The 20,412-nt window shown below is 44.6% G+C and overlaps 1 protein-coding gene across 14 annotated transcripts in view; it reads left to right on the top strand.

Moving 5' to 3' along the window:
- GJB7 (gap junction protein beta 7) overlaps positions 1 to 20,412 on the top strand; it is a 66,687-nt gene that overhangs the window by 32,254 nt on the left and 14,021 nt on the right. For 11 of the 14 annotated variants that reach the window (XM_056566051.1, XM_056566049.1, XM_056566057.1 and 8 more), the window contains one exon: positions 5,960 to 6,127. The exons of the other annotated variants lie outside the window; for them this stretch is intronic. The gene's annotated coding sequence lies outside the window, so the exon portion shown is untranslated. The remainder of the gene's footprint in view (positions 1 to 5,959; positions 6,128 to 20,412) is intronic. 14 annotated transcript variants of the gene reach the window in all.

Raw genomic sequence — 20,412 nt, 5'->3', positions numbered from 1 at the left:
GTGCCACCTTACACTTGTCGCTGATTGCCCACTGGTGCCAAATGAGATGTCACTATGTTCTCTCTGTAGAGAGCTGGGAGGAGCTGCACAGGGATAGACATTGGAATGTTGCAGTGTTTGTGGCTTCACTTACAAAAATGTGTAAAGTCCATTTTGCCCCACAACTGGTGGAGGCCCTACTTGCTCTTCAGTAGTGGAGGCTTTGAGTCAAAAACACCCTTTGACGATCTTCTACTAATTTGGCACCCTTTACCAATTAACATTCTGATTTGGCTTATTAACTTTTTTCATTCTAAGCAGCTGAGGGTGAAGGTCATAAACTGGCCAAGCATGGCTCCAGACCTAAACAGTATTGAGCATTTGTGAGGCATTCTCAAATAGAAGGTGAAGGAGCGCAACTTCTGTACTATCCACCGACTCTGTAATATCGTCATGGAGAAGTGGAAGAGGACTCCAGTGCTGTGGCGTACCAAGGGGGGGGGGGGGGCCCGCCCCGGGTGCCACTCTCAACGGGGGTGCCAGGGGCGGACTGACCCGCCGCCGCAACTACTGAGGGTCTTGGACACTCGTCCCAGATCCCCAGCAGACAGTGGTGCCTTCTCCTGTATGCGCGATACACGCACATACAGGAGAAGGCATCCCATCTGTGTGAGCCGCATCTGAAGCTCACACAGAGGAGACGTGACCTCCACCCCCAAGCAGCACGCAGTAAAGATGAGTGACATCATCAGCGCCTGTACTGTGGAGGGGAGAAAACGCGGGCTGAGGAGATCGCTGCGCGGGATATCAGGTGAGCATCCTTTTTTTTTTTTCTTAACCCTGCCTATACCTATAGGGAAGGGGGGGGGTGCTCTGCATATACCTATGGGAAAAGGAGGGAGAGGGGGGGTGCTCTGCATATACCTATGGGAAAGGGAGGGGGGTTCTCTGCATATACCTATGGGAAAGGGAGGGAGAGGGGGGGTGCTCTGCATATACCAATGTGAAAGGGAGGGAGAGGGGGGGTGCTCTGCATATACCTATGGGAAAGGGAGGGATAGGGGGGTGCTCTGCATATACCTATGGGAAAGGGAGGGATAGGGGGGGTGCTCTACATATACCTATGGGAAAGGGAGTGAGAGGGGGGTGCTCTTCATATACCTATGGGAAAGGGAGGGAGAGGGGGGGTGCTCTGTATATACCTATGGGAAAGGGAAGGAGAGGGGGGGTGCTCTGCATATACCTATGGGAAAGGGAGGGAGAGGGGGGTGCTCTGCATATACCTATGGGAAAGGGAGGGAGAGGGGGGTGTAGCTCTGCATATACCTATGGGGAAGAGGGGGGGGGTGTAGCTCTGCATATACCTATGGGGAAGAGGGGGTAGGGTGTAGCTCTGCATATACCTATGGGAAAGGGGGGGTGTAGCTCCGCATATACATATGGGAAAGAGGGGGTAGCTCTGCATATACCTATGGGAAAGATGGGGATTGTAGCTCTGCATATACCTATTGGAAAGAGGGGGGAGTGTAACTGCATATACCTATGGGAAAGAGGGGGGGTTAGCTCTGCATATACCTATGGGAAAGAGGGGGTGGGGGTGTAGCTCTGCATATACCTCTGGGAAAGAGGGGGGTGTCACTCTGCATATACCTATGGGAAAGAGGGGGTTACCTGGCTACCTACCTACCTGCCCTTTTACTGTGCAGGACACCAAGGAGGGCATTATTACAGTTTGTGGGTCTATAGATGGAAAGATTGTAGAGGAGGGGAGGGCACTGAAAAAGTGCTGAGTCTGACATGTTTTTCCTGCAGATGTTAAGAGATCCACATGGCGGTCTTATCCGAACAGAGAAGAAAAGAGGACGCTGCTGATCAGAAAATATGTAATTGTGAGTCCCAAAATGTAACTGCAATCACTTCTATGGTATACACATCTTGTGTACAGCTGATATCTACCGCCATATGGTCCTGTATATAATCACTTATATTGTATACAGATTCTTTATAGTATGCTGGTCTGTGTATAGTGGTTTTATACAGTATGGTGGTATTATCCAGTTATTGTGTGGTGGTATATATTTGCTCCTTGTATATCAGTATTATTGGTCATGGAAATTTACCTATGTTAAAGTGTTTCTTACATATATAAATTATTTAATTTATTGTGTGTGGGATTTGGGTGGAATAGGAACGTGGCAGAAGATTGACGAGGTGCAGAGCCTAGCAGGGGCCCTTGCCTTTTTTTAGGTCCAGGGGCCCCGAGTTTTGTCAGCCCGCCCATGGGGGGAGGGGAGGGAGGGGGTGTAATTAAGGGGGGTGCGTGTGTGTGTGTGGGGGGGGGGGGGTGCCAAACAAAGGGTCCGCCCCGGGTGCCAAATGCTCTAGGTACACCCCTGCTCCAGTGGCAATCTATAAAGCTCTGGTGAACTTCATCCCCAAAAGGCTTAAATGGGCACTCTCATTACAACTATTTTTTGCTATTGCACTCCTTATGGTAAATAAATAATATTTCTAATATAGTGAGCCGGAAGAAGCCAATCGGTGAAACGTTGCTCTTTGTGTACCTGCTGTACCCTGTGTCTTGAGAATAAAGCCGCACAATTTTCCAGTGAGTTGCCGTCTTTTCTATCTTCTTTGTGATATTACTGCCTGTTGGTCTGTTGGACGGAGCACCGCTGGAGGCGGGATTCAAGACAGTGCATTTATCGTCCCTAAGACGTGGATCAGCATCTGTATGACAGTTGTTCCGCTCATTAGCGGTATTAGTGCCAGCTGTATTCTCTATTGCCTGAATATTTCTAATATCATTTTTCTTTTAAACAAACTATGTTTTATTTGTGCTTAAAAAAGCTCAAGAGCACATTTTGCCCCATCTCATCCATAGACTTTGGACCGAAGCCCAAACACAGGAAGTGCAGCCTGGAGTGCTGAGGGGGGGGGGGGGGGGGGTCCAGCCAACAGCATATGGCAGTAAAGTGTGAGAGGAGCTAAGATTGGATGAGGCTGGCACCCCCCCTCAGCACTCCAGGCTGCACTTCCTGTGTTTGGGCTTTGGTCCAAAGTCTGTGGATAAGATGGGGGAAAATGTGCAAGCTTTTTTTAAGCACAAATAAAACATAGAAAACTTCATTTTTTTAAACAAAGTATATTAGAAATATTTTTTATTTACCATAAGGAGTGCAATAGCAAAAATTAGTTTTAATGAGAGTTACCCTTTAAAGAAGTGCTGAAAAATAATGGTGGCCAAACAAAATATTGACACTTTGGGCTCAATTTGGACATTTCCACTTAGGGTTGTACTCACTTTTGTTGCCAAGTTTTAGACATTAATGGCTGTGTGTCGAGTTATTTTGAGGGACACAACATTAAACACTAAACAACATTAAACAAATACAGACTGTGCACTCTCTACTTTACATTGTAGCAGAGCGTCATTTCTTCAGTGTTGTCGCATGAAAATATAGAATAAAATATTTACAAAAATGTGAGAGGTGGACTCACTTATGTGAGATAGTATAACAAGGGAGGTTGAAGACCACTGCGGCCTTCATCATCATCCAGACCCCCCTTTTGTTTTCTACTCACCTCCCCTCGGTGGGAAGGAAGGGTGAGCTGGTCCAGGCCATCCATATTCGACCACCAATGCAGCAGGGACCGTCCGGTGGGGAGGGTTAGTCATTCCAGGCTGTGCATCTTCACCGGGAGGCCCTCTTCTCCGCTCCGGGCCAGCCCCGAACTAGTGACGTTGCATTGACGCCACCGCGCAGGGACATTCATGCGCAGGGACATCACAGACGTCCCTGCGCGTCGTCGTCAAGGCAAGGTCACTAGTCCGGGGCCGTCCGGAGTGGAGAAGAGGGCCTCCCGGTGAAGATGGACAGCCCGGAATGACTAACCCTCCCCACCGGACAGTCCCTGCAGCATAGGTGGTCGAATATGGACGGCCCTGACCAGCTCACCCTTCCTTCCCACCGAGGGTAGGTGAGTAGAAAACAAAAGGGGGGTCTGGATGATGACGAAGGCCGCAGTGGTCTTCAACCTGCGGACCTCCAGATGTTTCAAAACTACAACTCCCAGCATGCCCGGACAGCCGATGGCAGGGGGGGATGATGACATGGGGGGTTGATGTATTTCCCACCCTAGGCTTATAGTCGAGTCAATAACTTTTCCTGGGTTTTTGGGGAGAAATTAGGGGCCTCGGCTAATATTCGGGACGGCTTATACTCGAGTATATATGGTACCTTCCTTGTTTCAATGCTGGTCCCCTCTGCACTTTTTGTGCTAATGTGTAAAATACAAAAAAAAAACTTTGCGTGCAGACATACCAGTGTGATAGCCTGGGGGAGTAGGGTATATGGGAGTATAGCTGTGCGGTTACTAAGGGTGCTTGCTTAACCTTTTCTATTCGTGATGCCAGGGTGAGGGCTATTCTCTGTATGCTTGTCCTACCGCCACCCTTCCCAAAAGCGATAGGGAGATAGGAAGTAATTGATTGTCCACAACCGGAGATTTGCAGAAACTTGTCTGAACTTTTACTGAAGATTTTAGGCAATAATGAACAGGAACAGTCCATATCACAGAGTCTATTAGAGCTTGACAAGTGGTTGGGACCTCGGGAGTCTATTGAGCTTAGGAGGACAATTGTTGCGGTGATCCATTGGATTTTGCGGTTTAGATTCGGCCCAGTAATCACGCTAGCTTTAGCGGAAGGCTTCTGGCCTAGCTTGTCTTTGAAATTTGAGCAGATCCGTCCTGCTAGTCCGGCATTCACGAGAGCAGCAACCCAAGAGAGCGATAATTGGCTACAGCTCCCTTATATGGGCAGGGGCTGGACTTAAGCTCACTGGTCCATACAACTGTCAATCTTCTGTACAGAGCGTTATGGGTAAACATGTGACCCAGGGACCTCCAAAGGTTCTCCAACATACCATAGAGGAATTAACATGGTCACATGACCGAAGGTCCTGCGACGCCAACAAGGTAAGTAGACTAATATACACTATATTAAGTATACACATTTTTAAATATATACATAATAGCATTATGAAATTAGAGAAGGAGGAGGCAACTAGGGGCTGTCCCACCTGGGGGACCCTACCTGAACATAGTAACTCTGACTTTGCGGACCACCATACAAGGTACAGTATGCAATACGGTAGCAGGACACCACACATGAAAAAAATGTATCTTTCAACCAATGGATTATAAGTGTCTATCTTTAAAGGGGTACTCCGGCGCTAAGACATCTTATCCCTATCCAAAGGATAGGGGATAAGATGCCTGATCACGGAGGACCCGCAGCTGGGGACCCCCGTGATCTTCCACGCTGCACCCTGTTAGAATCAGCCCCCGGAGCGTGTTCGCACCGGGTCCGATTACTGGCAATCACGGGGACGGAGCATAGTGATGTCACGGCTCCGCCCCCTCAATGCAAGGCTATGGAGGGGGCATGACAGCTGTCACGCCCCCTCCCATAGGCTTGCATTGAGGGGGTGGAGCGTGATGGCGCACGGGGGCGGAGCTGTGATGTCACTATGCTCCGTCCCCATGATCGCCAGTAATCAGACGTGGAGCGAGCATGCTCTGGAGGCTGATTCTAACGGGGTGTGGCATGGAAGATCATGGGGGTCCCCAGCAGCGGGACCCCCGTGATCAGGCATCTTATCCCTTATCCTTTGGATAGGGGATAGGATGTCTTAGCGCCGGAAGTACCCCTTTATTAATCCAAACAGATGGGGGGGAGGAGGTAATGCCTTCAGATGCTGTTGGGAAACATTTCTTACAGCTGAATATATGCAAAAACTAGAGCTAATGTAAAAATAACACATAGGAATGAGTGTTCTGTGTATCTATGCACATTTCTTAATGTATGTCCAAGTTTGCATTGGGTCAGAGGGAAAGCTTATGGCGTGCTTATTTGTATAGTAAATAGACATTGCTTATAAAAACCTCCTCTGGCTCTTATGCTCTTTCGCAACAGGTGAGGTGTTCTCCTAACTAAGATACACAACAGATGATCAGGTTACTCTTGTTCGCCATCCCTTGGTGACAGTATTGTTGCTTTGTAACAGACAGAGGAAATGGCATTGGTATGAATATTTGATGTGTTAAGCAGGCTGTAGGCTCCCTGTCTTCCCTCACACGTCAGGTGGGTCTATTACATTTTCTCTGTGTTATTATTTTATCATTCCTGTTTGTCTGTGGCGCAAGCTAGATATTCCATAGAACACACACCAGGACAAGTGGCGGTGCTCTGTATTTAGTGTATGACCATCAAAGGCACGTATTCTTCTGCTTATACATATGCTTTCATTACTTTCTATTGGATATGATATTTCAGTAAGTCTTTCAAGAGGATAATGTGTTTCTCTATGACGTTTTGTATTGTTACAGCTTGAAATATATGAGCGTAGCTTTCTGCAAATGTCTATAGAGTTTTATTGCATAACTCACAGCAGTACAATGACTGAAGATGTGCAGGTTCCATTTCTTTGTGTTTAGTACCATAGAAAGGTATATGAAGAAGTATCAGGGTGCATTCACACCACGTTTTTGCAATACAGTTTCCGAATCAGGTTTTTGATGAAAAACGGATTCCTCAAAACCTGACTAAACTGTGTCAAAACGTGTGTACAAATTTCACCCGTATACAGTTAAAAACCATATACGGTTTGAAAAATGATGTCCGGTTGCATCTGTTTTTTTTAAGAAAAAAACCTATACGTTTTTAACTTTTCACTCCATTTTGAATAAAGTTTCACTAATTTGATTGAAATTCCAAGAAAAAAAACTGTGCAAAGTCAAAAAACTTATGGTGAAAATCGGATGGAACCATATGCACATACGGTTCTGTACGGTTTCCATTGACTCCCATGTTAAAAAAAAAGGAAAAGTTTTAATACAGTTTTTCACCCGTACCAAAAAACGTGTTAGACTACAGTTTTGGGTACAGGAAAAAAAACTGACAAAACCGTACAGGATGTAAAACGGACACAACCTGATGCATTTTTTGGCATACGGTTTTCAATGGAGAGTCAATGTATACGGTTTTCAATACGGTTCTGTACAGTTTTCACATTGAAAACGTATACGGGAACTGTATTGCAAAAACATTGTGTGAATGCACCCTCAGATTTATTGCTACATATCTTTGTATTTAGTACCATAGAAATGTGTATGAAGAGGTATAAGATTTATACAATCCATGTAGAGTGAAGCTGAGAGCACTATAGGTGATCCAGATGTCAGCTTTTCAAGTGAGCCGGGAACTTCAGCAAACACAGTGACCGAAGCTATAGATATTTTTATTACAGCTGGGGTGCTAAGCTTTACATATAATTGTATACATGAATACTCATATAGAAAGAAAAATAAGCTTGCACTCACTGTCACTGTAGTTTTCCTTTTAAATCATCCGGGATAGCAGGGAGGTTATTAGGATTTTACAGGGGTGCTTAGAGCGCTCCCTGCTATCCCGGATGATTTAAAAAGAAAACTACAGTGACAGTGAGTGCAAGCTTATTCTTCTTTCTATATGAGTATTCAGGGATCAGATTTATTGCTACATATTTTTGCAATATACTATTCTAGAAGGAGAAGGAAAAATGTTGATGATTTTTCTCTGTTGATACAGTGCCCATATGATTTACACACCATTCCTTTTCAACAGGTTTGCTGTAGGCTAGTCTCTTTCTATTGTGGTGAGGGTGTGATGAGGGCAGATGTTATTACCCTAGGGGCAGATGGCATTAACCCCTTGTATTCGTGACGCCAGGGCGTGGTTAACCTCTGCACCACCCGAGGTATGGCCGCTGGATCCTGGGCTAGACACAGGGCAAATAATGACTCCGACGCCAAGTTACAGAACAACGGCAGCTTTACTGAGGCAGACAGATGGAATAGTCTTTACAGCCCAGTTAGACCCAAGGAGATGACCAGTGACTTTAGAGACTTGTGGGCTTGCTGGAACTTGTAGTGGACTTGGAAAGAATGCTGTAGACCAACACTGAATGTAGACAGATTTGACTGACTTGACTAGGACTGACTAGGCTTCACCCCTTGTGTAGCTTAACCGGCTTTGACATTCACCTGTGGGGCCCTTGGTGATGAAAGCATGGCTGCGTGACTAGGCCTTGGGTCTTCTGAGGACACCAGACACTCTCAGGTCTTGACTGTTCCTCAGCATGCCTAGAACTGACTAGCTAGCTCCTCCCTGGGTTTATAAGGGAGCAATTTGGAGGGGTCCTATAGGTCGCCACACAAGTCACCTGGTCACTGACAACTTCCCTAGTTACATGACTTGGTAACAACATTTAAAGGCATATGAACATTATAAAGACAATCTCATGCATAACATAAGGCACTTATTAACCATTTGAGGTATATACATTAAGGATGGACTCAGGGGACACTGAAATAGAGTCCGCCACACAGGACAGAAAGGGTACAGGAGTGCAACTCCTGTACTGGGCCACCACACTATTAAGTCATGTATACATTTCATAAATGTACAATCCAATACAATTACACCGCTCAAAATAAATAAAGGGAACACTTAAACAACACACTCCAAGTCAATCACACTTCTGTGAAATCACACTGTCCACTCAGGAAGCAACACTGATTGACAATCAATTTCACATGCTGTTGTGCAAATGGAACAGACAACAGGTGGAAATTATAGGCAATTAGCAAGACACCCCCAATAAAGAAGTGGTTCTGCAGGTGGTGACCTCAGACTTATCAGTTCCTTTGCTTCCTGGCTGATGTTTTGGTCACTTTTGAATGCTGGCGCTGCTTTCACTCTAGTGGTAGCATAAGACGGAGTCTGAAACCCACACAAGTGGCTCAGGTAGTGCAGCTCATCCAGGATGGCACATCATTGCGAGCTGTGGCAGAAAGGTTTGCTGTGTCTGTCTAGTATCCAGAGCATGGAGGCGCTACCAGGAGACAGGCCAGATCAGGAGACGTGGAGGAGGCCGTAGGAGGGCAACAACCCAGCAAAATGACCACCAGCAGGCCACAAACGTGCATGTGTCTGCTCAGATGGTCAAAAACAGACTCCATGAGGGTGGTATGAGGGCTCGACGTCCACAGGTGGGGGTTGTGCTTACAGCCCAACACCGTGCAGGACATTTGGCATTTGCTAGAGAACACCAAGATTGGCAAATTCGCCACTGGCGCCCTGTGCTCTTCACAGATCAAAGCAGGTTCACACTAAGCACATGTGACAGACGTGACAGAGTCTGGAGATGCCGTGGAGAAGGTTCCGCTGCCTGCAACATCCTCCAGCATGACCGGTTTGGCGGTGGGTCAGTAATGGTGTGGGGTGGCATTTCTTTGGGGAGCCACACAGCCCTCCATGTGCTTGCCAGGGATAGCCTTACTGCCATTAGGTACCGAGATGAGATCCTCAGACCCCTTATGAGACCATATGCTGGTGCGGTTGGTCTGGGTTCCTCCTAATGCAAGACAATGCTAGTCCTCATGTGGCTGGAGTGTGTCAGCAGTTCCTGCAAGAGGAAGGCATTGATGCTATGGACTGGCCCGCCCCTTCCCCACACCTGAATCCGATTGAGCACATCTGGGACATCATGTCTTGCTCCATCCACTGTCATGTTGCACTACAGACTGTCCAGGAGTTGGCAGATGTTTTAGTCCAGGTCTGGGAGGACATCCCTCAGGAAACCATCTGCCAACTCATCAGGAGAATGTTCATGCGTTGAAGGGAGGTTATACGGGAATGTGGAGGCCACACACACTACTGAGCCTCATTTTGACTTGTTTTAAGGACATTACATCAAAGTTGGATCAGCCTGTAGTGTGGTTTTGGTTTTCCACTTTGATTTTGAGTGCGACTCCATATCCAGACATCCATGAGTTGATAAATTTAATTTTCATTGATAATTTTTGTTTGATTTTGTTGTCAGCACATTCAACTATGTAAAGACGAAAGTATTTCATAACTTAACTGCTGCCAGAAATGTAAACAGATTTGTAAATGACTTCTATTAAAAATTCTTAATCCTTTCAGTACTTATTAGCAGCTGTATACTACAGAGGAAATTCTTTTCTTTTTGGATTTATTTTCTGTGTGACCACAGTGCTCTCTTCTGACACCTCTGTCCATTTTAGGAACTGTCCAGAGCAGGAGAAAATTCCCCATAGCAAACATATGCTGCTCTGGACATTTCATGAAATGGACAGAAGTGTCAGCAGAGAGCACTGTGGTCATCACAGAAAAGAAATCCAAATAGTATACAGCCGCTAATAAATACTGGAAGGATTAAGAATTTTTAATAGAAGTAATTTACAAATCAGTTTAACTTTCTGGCACCAGTTGATTTTAAAAAAAAGTTTTCCACCGGAGTACCCCTTTAAGGTGAGTGGAGGCTGGAGCCAAGTTGGACTGGGTATCACAGACAGAGATCCCAAGTTGGCATAAAAAGGAGGAGGATAGTTCAGTGTTTTTAATTGCTTGGTGTAGTTAAGGTGATTGGCATTGCCATCCCTCAAAGTACCCCATAGCCTCAAGCGCACTGCACCCCCTATTCCTTTTTATGGTAAATATTCATATACATACTGGGTGGGAATAGGGACGGGGCAGAGGTGGGGCCAGGGGTGGAGTCTTGCTGGGGGCCCTTGCTTTATTTGGTCCGGGGGCATTTGCTTTATTTGGTCCGGGGGTCCTGAGTGGTGTCAGTCCACCCCTGAATGTGTCCGCCCCAGAAAGCAGACATGTTCTGTTTAGGATGACTGTTAGCTGCAAACGCTTCAAAAGTGGCCGATATACTTGTAACTTATGCACCTTTGGTTAAAATATGTGACCCAAATCCAGCTGTTTCCCTTTTCTCTTCTCATTTTAACCTGATCAATAGATTTTCAACAAAGGGTTGTCTCAAAGAAAAACCTTAACCTAAATGTGAGATTAGGGAACATGGACATCATAGAGAAGATCCCTGAAAAAACATCTGTTCAGTAAGAGCGGCTGCCGCTCTGCTATAGCTAACTAGTCCAGACATTACATAGTTAGTAGAAGTATTAAGGACCTTTTTTTCCCCAGATTATATTAGGCTCTTTGTAATGTTAAATGACTAAAGCTGACACCTATTTTTTAAATGTTTTTTTTTCTTGTCATTCATTGCCCCTTTTATATCAGTTGTCAGCCTTAGGGATACATTTAGCAGTATAGTTAGTCTGTGTCGATTTAAAGATCTTCTATTTATCATCTGTATCAGAATTTGACAGCAGTCCCTGCCAGTCTATGTCTTGAAATGCAGATATTAACCTGGGAAAATTAGCATTTTTTAAATGAAATGCTTTTGCCCTCCCAACATGTCTTTGTTTTCCACATGTTAAAGGGGTATTCCGGCCTTATACATCTTATCCCCTATCCAAAGGACGTCCGTCACGCCCCCTCCCATAGACATGAATGGAGGGGGCGTGGCATGACATCAAGTCCCGGTCTCAGAGACAGCACCTGGCACAGAATGCCAGGGGCTGCACAGAGATTGCGGGGTCTCTGTGACGGGACACCTGTGATCATGCATCTTATCCCCTTAGCCAAAGGATGTAGAAGGCCGGAATATCCCTTTAAGCTGAAAATAACCATATTGTGGTCCCTATTACCAAGGTTTTCACAGACAGTTACATTCCCAATCCTCTCTGCATTGTTAGAAATTGCCAAATCCAACAGAAGTGACAAAAGGGAGAAAAACAAGGGTCTGATACAAGCGCTGCTGCTGCATTCACAGAAAAAGTTTCCTGTCACCACAGTAGCACAGGACATTTATCAGCACAGCACAGCACAGGACACTTTGTCAGGACACCAGCACTTGTATATTGTTGGACCTGAGGAAGGCGCAAGTAAAGCACCGAAACGCGTAGTCTCTTGTCTCTGAATAAACCTTTATGTCCTGTACTACTGTAATGACATGAAACTTATTGTGCCAACTCAGCAGCAGCACTCGTATCAGACCCTTGTTTTTCTCCCTTTTGTCACTTCCATTAATTATCGGCACCCTAGAGTATATGGATAGGGCCCTCAAGCTGCATACTGTAATTATATTGCAACACTTGGGTTTAGAAGAAATAAAGGAATATTCAGAGCAGCAGCTGGAATGCAGGAATATTTATTTCAATGCAGCAACACACATGGACCAGGACAGCAGTGACGTGTTTCGATCGTCTAAAAGCGATCTTAATCATACTGGCACCACAACACTTGTAGGTTTGTACCTACACAACTAGTCCAACCGGCCAAGGTCAGTATAGCACCAGTGGTGTGGTGGCAGGTTAAGTAAACTTGGCAGTATTACACCAGAGAGCCCCCCGGCCCTTTTTTTTCTCTCTCTCCTCTCTCTCAAATCCAGCAGAGCATCACTTATGGTAAAGTCCACCACAAACAGGCCCATAACATTATCCTGCAATAAATTACCTATTCAGTAATTCATCTGACTGATCCGTATGTAACGTAACTAGTTGTAGTTTCATTGCCAGCTATAACATTTCATCAATCTGTGCTACATTACCTCTTCTGTGGTATTATACCAGATGGGCTAATGTTCCCTCCCTACGCACATCATTAACCTCTTAAGGACGCAGGCAGTGGCGTTGCTAGGGTTGGTGTCACCCGTTGCGGTAGAAAATGGTGTCACCCCCATACCTCCCCCCTCCCCCCAGTAAGTTTTTAGCCTGTTGTGACAGACACCACTGTTGTAGTGCATTGTGAGAAATTCCAGTATAATAATCAGATATACCAGTTGCCACAGAATAGGAAAGTGTTAAAGAAGTTTTCACCATTTAAATATACAGCTCCCAGAATTACTTAAAGGGGTACTCCACTGGAAAACATTTACTTTTATATCAACTGGTGCCAGAAAGTTAAACAGATTTTTAAATTACTTCTATTTAAAATCTTAATACTTACAGTACTTATAAGCTGGTGTATGCTCCACAGGAAGTTGCGTAGTTCTTTCCAATCTGACCACAGTGCTATTTGCTGACACCTCTGTCCATGTCAGGAACTGTCCAGAGCAGGATAGGTTTGCTATGGGGATTTGCTCCTACTATGGACAGTTCTTGACATGGACAGAGGTGTCAGCACAGAGCACTGTGGTCAGACAGAAAAGAAATTAAAAAAGAAAATAACTTCCTGTGAATCGCTTATACAGCAGCTAATAAGTACTGGAAGGATTAAGATTTTTAAATAGAAGTAATTTACAAATCTGTTTAACTTTGTAGCACCAGTTGATTAAAAAAATTTTTTTTCCAGTAGAGTACCCCTTTATGCAGTGGTGAGGTTATGCTGGGAGTTGTAGTTTCACTGACCATAACTGTAGAACTGACAAGCGACTACAGCTCTGATAGGACACAGAGAGGAGAATGTACAATGATATCAGTGACGTCTTCTCTATAGTCTTCCCTTATCTAATTCAGATGGTACATACCGCCTGGTCCAGCTAAAACTTCTGTCTGTAGAATGTGACGCCCAGACGTCTCCTCACTATGTCAGCGCATTCTCATCCTCTATATGAAAACAATTATTATTATAAACCTGCCAGACACTGTATCCTCTAAATATAATACTACTATACACTATACTCTTTGATTATAAACCTTCCATACACCATACCCACTGAATATAATAATACCACACACTGTACATTCTGAATATAATACCAACACATACTGTACACTCTGAATATAAATCTGCCACATACTGTACCCCTGAATATAATACTATCACATACTGTACCCTCTGAATATAATACTACCATATACTGTACCCTCTGAATATTAATCTGCCACATACTGTACTCCTGAATATAATACTATCACATACTGTACCCCTGAATATAATACCAACACATACTGTACACTCTGAATATATTACTACCACCCACTGCGCCCTCTGAATATAATACTTAGAGATGAGCAAACTACAGTAAATTCAACTCGTCACAAACTTCTTGGCTCGGCAGTTGATGGCTTTTCCTGCATAAATTAGTTCAGCTTTCAGGTGCTCCCGTGGGCTGGAAAAGGTGGATATTGTCCTAGGAGACTCTTTCCTAGGAATGTATCCACCTTTTCCAGCCCACCGGAGCACCTGAAGGCTGAACTAATTTACGCAGGATAAGTCATCAACTGCTGAGCCGACAAGTTCGTGACGAATCAAATTTACTGTAAGTTCGCTCATCTCTAATAATACTACCACAAACTGCGCCCTCTGAATATAATACTACCACCCACTGCACCCTCTGAATATAATACTACCACAAACTGCGCCCTCTGAATATAATACTACCACAAACTGCGCCCTCTGAATATAATACTACCACCCACTGTGCCCTATGAATATAACACTACCACAAACTGCGCCCTCTGAACATAACGTTGCCATACAGTGCACCCTCTGAATATAACCGCAGTAACACCCCTCAACATCCGTTAGCTGATGCTATTACCACGGGAGGGGGGTATTGGTGGTGTTGCTAGTGGATGATCGGGGTGCTACTACTGGGGGGGGGTGTTGCTAAAGGATGATGAGGGTGCTACTGGCCATCCCCCCTGGCAGTATCACCCCCATCATCCATCGGCAGGATCATCCTCCTGGCAGGAGCACCGCCATCATCCACCATCAGGATCTGCTGATGGAGGTGCGCCTGGGGGGGGGGGGGGGGGTAGTTGCTGGCGGATGATGAGGGTGCTACTGCCAGGGGGGGGGAGCATTAGGTAGGCAGCAGTTCCCCCACATTAGGTAGGTAGCAGTTTCCCCACATTAGGTAGCATCTTTTCCCCACATTAGGCAGCATAGATTCCCCACATTTGGTACCAGTTTCCCCACATTAGGTAGGTACCAGTTACCCCATATTAGGTATCAATTTCCCCATATTAGGTAGCACAGATTCCCCACATTAGGTAGCAGTTTCCCAACATTCGGTAGCACAGATTCCCCACATTAGCTAGCATAGACTCCCCACATTAGGTAGCATAGACTCCGCACATTAGGTATCATAGACTCCGCATATTAGGTAGCATATACTCCGCACATTAGGTAGCATAGACTCCCCACATTAGGTAGCATAGACTCCCCACATTAGGCCGCAGGTTCCCCACAATGCGTCAAAGTCTCCCCACACACACACACACAAAAAAAAACACATACAACACAGAGAGACACACACACACAAACACACACAGAGTCACACACACACACAGAGTCACACACAGAGTCACACACACACACAGAGTCACACAAACACACAGTCACACACAGAGTCACACAAATACACAGAGTCACACACACACTCAGAGAGTCACACAAACACACACACACACACACAGAGTCACACACACAAACATAGATAGCGACAGACAGAGAGACAGACACACACACTCACCCATCCAGCGCAGCGATCCTTCTCACCGGGCGCAATGCGAGTGACGTAACTGACGCCCCCCTGCGCGGCCATGCGGTGTGACGTCAGGCCAGCGCAGACGTGGGAGCGGAGGCCGGGCACAGTACTGGTGAAGGTGAGGGGGGGGCGTGATGACGGACGGGCGCACTGAAAGGGGGGGGGGTTGCTAACGGACGGGCGCACCGCACACACAGCACAGGGGGGGGGTGCTGACGGATGGGAGGCCGGTTGGGCACAGTAGGGGGGTGTCAGTGTAGCTGGGGAGGGGGTGTGGGTGCTGCGGAGCGTCTTGGTGTCACCCCATTAGGTTGGTGTCACCCGGTGCGGGCCGCACCCCCCGCACCCGGGTCGCAACGCCACTGGACGCAGGGTGTACCTGTACGCCCTGCACCAGGTCCCGGTATATAACGCAGGGCCACGCCGTGATCCAGCGTCATGCCGCGTCGGTCCCAGCGGCTAATGACAGCCGGGACCCTGGGCTAATAGCGTGCGGCACCGATTGTTGTGCCGTGTGCTATTAAACCTTTAGACATGGCGTTCAAAGTTGATCGCCGTGTCTAAAAGGAAAGTAAAAGCTTAGCACAGTTGGGCTGATCGGTAGTGTTGCTCGCGAATATTCACAATGCGAATTTTATTTGCAAATATCGCATATTCGCGAATTCGCGAATATTCGCGAATATAGCACTATATATTCGTAATTACGAATATTGTTTTTTTTTTTTTTTTTCACACAGTACACATCACAGTGATCATCCCTCTCTGCTTCCAGCTTGTGTGGTGTAAGGAAGGCTCTAATACTACTGTGTGAGACTGGCGGGCGAATTTTCACATATGCGAAAATTTGCATATGCTAATTTTAGCATATGCAAATTTGCGCTTATGCAAATTTTTGTATATGCTAATTTTCGCATATGTTGATTTTCGCATATGTGAAAATAAAACGAGAATATTATGAATATGCTAATATTGGCGAATTCGAATATGGCATATGCCGCTCAACACTACTAATCGGGACCATCTCAGTGAAATCGCGATGTCCCGATCAGCTAGAAAGCGAGCGGAGGTCCCCTTACCTACCTCCGTCAGATCCAATCGGCGATTGATTGCTCCAAGCCTGAAATCCAGGCTTGAGCAATCGACCGCCGATAACACTGATCTTTGCTGTGTCAATGCACGGCAATGATCTGTGTATGAGATCTGTAAGTTTAGAGTAATAGCTACTGGGGGGGGGGGGGGGAGCTATAACACTGCAAAAAAAAAAGTGTGAAAAAAAAGTTAATAAAGATCATATAACCCCTTCAATAATAAAAGTAAGAATAACCCCCCTTTTCCCATTTAAAAAAAACAGTGTAAATAAAAATGTGGTATCGCCGCGTGTGGAAATGTCCAAACTATAAAAATATATAATTAATGAAACCGCACGGTCAATGGCGTACGCACAAAAAAATTCCAAAGTCCAAAATAGAAAAAATTTATAAAAAGCGATCAAAAAGTCAGATCAATATAAAAATGATACCAATAAAAACGTCAGATCACGGCACAAAAAATGAGCCCTCATACTGGCCCGAACGGGGAAAAATAAGGGGTCAGAATTTGACAAATTTAAACATATAAATTTTCCTGCATGTAGTTATGATTTTTTTTTAGAAGTAATACAAAATCAAACCTATATAAGTAGGGTATCATTTTAATTGTATGGACCTACAGAATAAATACAATGTGCTATTTCTACTGAAAAATGTACTGCGTAGAAACGGAAGCCCCCAAAAATTACAAAATGGACTTTTTTCTTCAATTTTGTCACACAATTAATTTTTTTTCCTCTTCGCCGTGGATATTTTGGTAAAATGACAAATGTCACTGCAAAGTAGAATTGGGGGTGCAAAAAATAAGCCATAATATGGATTTTTAGGTGCAAAATGGAAAGCGTTATGATTTTTAGAAGGTGATGAGGAAAAAATGAAAATGCAAAAACTGAAAAACCCTGCGTCCTTAAGGGGTACTCCAGTGGAAAACATTAACTTTCTGGCACCAGTTGATTTAAAAGAAAAACAGATTTGTAAATTAAATTATTGAATTGGCAAGCGCTGTATCAGACACAAATCTATTATGGCTATTATGGCTAGGTGGTGGGGACTAACCTGATGCTGCTGTAAGAGGAGGGAAGGATCCTGATGATATGGATAATACTGTTGATGGTGTGAGGAAGTGCTCACCTGGTGATCGAAAAAATTGGGAATGCAATGACTGAATTACATAAAGATATGCATAATAGTTTAAATGAACTTCTATCTGTAAAACATGGTCTACCTTTAAAAGATCGGTCACGCTGGTGCGAGCGATGGTGGTTGGAATGGCAGATGTGGTAGGCTGAAGGAGTGATATTCCTACAAATGAAACAATCTAGTTGTGGTGAAAAGTATAATGAATACTTTCAGCAGTGTCGTTCTTATTAATACCTGTTCATTAGTTGGATTTCTGATTCTATATGGGTATTGTAGAGGCGGATGCTTGATGCTGTGGGCTCTCCCTGAGGGTACTCCAGAGGTTTAAAAGAAATGCAAATGAAGCCCCTTTGCACCGTTCCGCTCTGTATAATTGATAATAATAATATAGTCACCGCAGAGTATGGTAAGCTGATGGAATGTCCACAGAGTATAGGAATATATATACGAGTAGATGATTACTATTATGACACTTAGTGGCGTACCTGGTAAATCTCCCGCGGGTACCTGTTGCGCGGTCAGCACTGTTGTGGGCCCTCAGTAAAGGTTTTCCTGAATTGGTAAGCAAGTGTGGAGTTGAAGTTCAGTCCGGGAAATAGTTAGTTGTAATCCGGTTAGTTCAAGGGAGCGTTCGACGGCAGTGGGAGTGCGCCCCGGCCGGTGGCGTCTCAACCTACCTGCACGCTCGCTATTAGGTGAATCAGGTGGAGGTGATTTGGATCTGAGTGACGTCACTACGGTATCCTCTATGGTCCACAAACCTATCCATAGAGGATACCGTAGTGACGTCACTCAGATCCAAATCACCTCCACCTGATTCACCTAATAGCGAGAGTGCAGGTAGGTTGGGACGCCACCGGCCGGGGCGCACTCCCACTGCCGTCAAACGCTCCCTTGAACTAACCGGATTACAACTAACTATTTCCCGGACTGAACTTCAACTCCACACTTGCTTACCAATTCAGGAAAACCTTTACTGAGGGCCCGCAACAGTGCTGACCGCGCAACAGGTACCCGCGGGAGATTTACCAGGTACGCCACTAAGTGTCATAATAGTAATCATCTACTCGTATATATATTCCTATACTCTGTGGACATTCCATCAGCTTACCATACTCTGCGGTGACTATATTATTATTATCAATTATACAGAGCGGAACGGTGCAAAGGGGCTTCATTTGCATTTCTTTTAAACCTCTGGAGTACCCTCAGGGAGAGCCCACAGCATCAAGCATCCGCCTCTACAATACCCATATAGAATCAGAAATCCAACTAATGAACAGGTATTAATAAGAACGACACTGCTGAAAGTATCCATCATACTTTTCACCATAACTAGATTGTTTCATTTGTAGGAATATCACTCCTTCAGCCTACCACATCTGCCATTCCAACCACCATCGCTCGGACCAGCGTGACCGATCTTTTAAAGGTAGACCATGTTTTACAGATAGAAGTTCATTTAAACTATTATGCATATCTTTATGTAATTCAGTCATTGCATTCCCAATTTTTTCGATCACCAGGTGAGCACTTCCTCACACCATCAACAGTATTATCCATATCATCAGGATCCTTCCCTCCTCTTACAGCAGCATCAGGTTAGTCCCCACCACCTAGCCATAATAGATTTGTGTCTGATACAGCGCTTGCCAATTCAATAATTTGTTTTGCCATATCCATTATATATCGGTGTGCATTATCAGGAGAGCACATCTATTGGCTAAGCAGCAGTCCAGCCACTGATTACATCCAAACCCATTCAGCGCTAGTGAATCTTTTGAATCAGAGATTTGTAAATTACTTTTATTAAAAAAAAATCCTTCCAGTACTTATCAGCTGCAGTATACTACAAAGAAAGTTCTCTTCTTTTTCAATTTCCTTTCTGTCTGACCACTGATACCTCTGTCCATGTCAGGAACTGTCCGGAGTAGGATAGGTTTGCTATGGGGATTTCCTTCTACTCTGGACAGTTCCTAAAATGAACAGAGGTGTCAGCAGGGAGCACTGTGGTCAGACAGAAAGGAAATTCTAAAAGAAAAGAACTTCCTGTGGAGCATATAGCAGCTGATAAGTACTGAAAGGATTAAGATTATTAAATAGAAGTAATTTACAAATCTGTTTAACTTTCTGGCACCAGTTGATTTAAAGTTTTCCACTGGAGTACCCCTTTAAAGTCTTTGGTGTCCATGACCCACTTTGCCAATTAAATGGTTATTCTTCCATGGACCTTTTTGGAAGTACTAACCACTGCATATTGGGAACACCCTACAAAACCTACTTTAGCCATATTAACCCCTTATGGATGCTGCATGTTTTTACCTTAATGACCGGGCCCAATTTTTCAAATCTGGCATGTGTCTATTGAAGTGGTAATAACTTTGACATGCTTTTACCGAGCAAAAGGATTCTGAGATTACTTTTTCATGACATATTGTTCGTTATATTAGTGATACATTTTTGCTGATAGATGCATAATTTTTTGTGAAAAATTCTAAAATATTGTGAATTTTTTTTAAATGTCTGTCTTTTTTTCAATAGTTTTTTTTATTTATGACAGTCACTGTGTGGTAAAAATGATGTTATCTTTATTCTATGGATCGGTATGATTATGGCCATACCCAATTTATATAGCTTTTTATGCTAATTTTCATTTTCACAACAGAATCCTTTTTTTTCTCTTTTTTGTGTTGCCATATTCCAACAGCCAAAACCTTTTTATTTTTTTGTCTGACCACATTGTGTAAGGGCTTATTTTTTTGCAGGATGGGCTCTTCTTTTTATTAGTA

This window comes from Hyla sarda, chromosome 3 (assembly GCF_029499605.1).
Source record: "Hyla sarda isolate aHylSar1 chromosome 3, aHylSar1.hap1, whole genome shotgun sequence".
Classification (NCBI taxonomy): Eukaryota; Metazoa; Chordata; class Amphibia; order Anura; family Hylidae; genus Hyla; species Hyla sarda.
The sequence above is the reverse complement of the archived record's forward strand: the minus strand, read 5'-3'. Positions and strand labels throughout refer to the sequence as shown.